This window comes from Cynara cardunculus (genome assembly GCF_001531365.2).
Source record: "Cynara cardunculus var. scolymus isolate 2C chromosome LG 17, CcrdV1, whole genome shotgun sequence".
Lineage (NCBI taxonomy): Eukaryota > Viridiplantae > Streptophyta > Magnoliopsida > Asterales > Asteraceae > Cynara > Cynara cardunculus.
The window spans coordinates 30,296,040-30,297,458 of record NC_037544.1 but is presented as its reverse complement, the minus strand read 5'-3'; the positions used below and the strand labels follow the sequence as shown (position 1 = coordinate 30,297,458).

The window sequence follows — 1,419 nt, the reverse complement described above, 5'->3', positions numbered from 1 at the left end:
TTGTCTCAAAATGGAAGAAACATATTTTTTCTCGGATGTCGACCTTTTGCTTAAGATCAAATGTAGTATATGTTTTTAGTTTAACATATTTATCCCAAATCTTAGGTTTTTTTTTGTTTAGATCAAGTATATTATTTGTTCTTAGTTTGATATCTAATATATAGGTTTTCAGCTTGCTTGATATTTAGCTTTTTATATGAGAATGTCCATTATACTACTTGGTGATGTAGTTATTTGTATATCGTCTTGGTGTTACTACTATCAAGGTTTGACACACCCCTCTAATTACAATTCAAATATTATAGAATGTTAGGATAAAGTGTAGTGTTTGTTTTTATCGGTTTAATATCTGATATGTGGGTCATCGACCCCACTTGATGTTAATTTATTTTTTTACAAGGAAAGAACAATTATCTTAGCTTGATAATGTGGTTCTTCATGCATCGCCTTGAACTTCCACTACTGTTGTTACAACTTACGCACTCCTCTAATTTTCACTTAAAATATTATAGAACGTTTCTTTTTCATAACTTCAAATGAGATTTCAATTAAATTTGTTACAAAATTAACATCATCATTTTGTCAACTTATATGAGATTTCAGTTAGAACTATTATTTCTAATTAAACAAACTACTAATATTAGTCAAACATTTGTAGAGTACTTTGTAACACCGTTCTCGAGCATAGTTAGATAACTTAAAGTAGCATATGGTTTTAAGATTGTTGTCAACTTCTCTTAAAAACTTTTAATGTTAATGAAGAGTTTGCCACACACATTTGCCTATTTTTAGAAGTGGACTTCAAATTTTAGTCTATAACATTCCTTTTGATAATAATATTATCACTACCGCGCAACGCGCGATTGGACACTAGTATATATATTAAATGAGAAACCACCGAGTATGATATGGCTTCTCCTAAAAGCTAGAAACTCAATTATCTTTTTTCTCCTTCATCCTCCTTTAACCACTTTTTGTTCTAATTTTCCACTTTAATTTCCCATCAACATTGATTATATTTTTATGTTTGCACTTAATGCCATTCTATTCGTTTTCCCTAACTCCTCACCATCTCCCAGTCGTTTCGTTTTTCTTGAGCTTATGGTTCTCTCAATATGTCAAATTGAATTTCCATCAAAATGGAATTAACAACCTTCATGTTTTATCAAGTTTGTATGTGTTACGTCGTTTCACTTTTGTAGAATTTTTTCTGACCTATCTGTATCGTTCATCCATAAATTTTCTAGGTAACATCATCATGAGTTTGTAAAACTTTTTAGTTTTCATTTCTTTTATGTTTAAATTGTTTACGTCTTTCATCTTTAATTGAATGCCCTATTAAAATGGAATCAACAACTTTCATATTTTATCGAGTTTGTATTTTGTGTTTTGTTGTTTCTCTTTTGTGAAATTTTTTTC

General features: G+C 29.4%; 1 non-coding gene across 1 annotated transcript; it reads left to right on the top strand.

The window, feature by feature from the left end:
• The first annotated feature begins 296 nt into the window (after positions 1 to 296).
• LOC112501363 lies at positions 297 to 488 on the top strand. Its single transcript, XR_003067494.1, has one exon. It is a non-coding gene; the product is annotated as a U2 spliceosomal RNA (small nuclear RNA).
• The last annotated feature ends 931 nt before the right edge of the window (positions 489 to 1,419 follow it).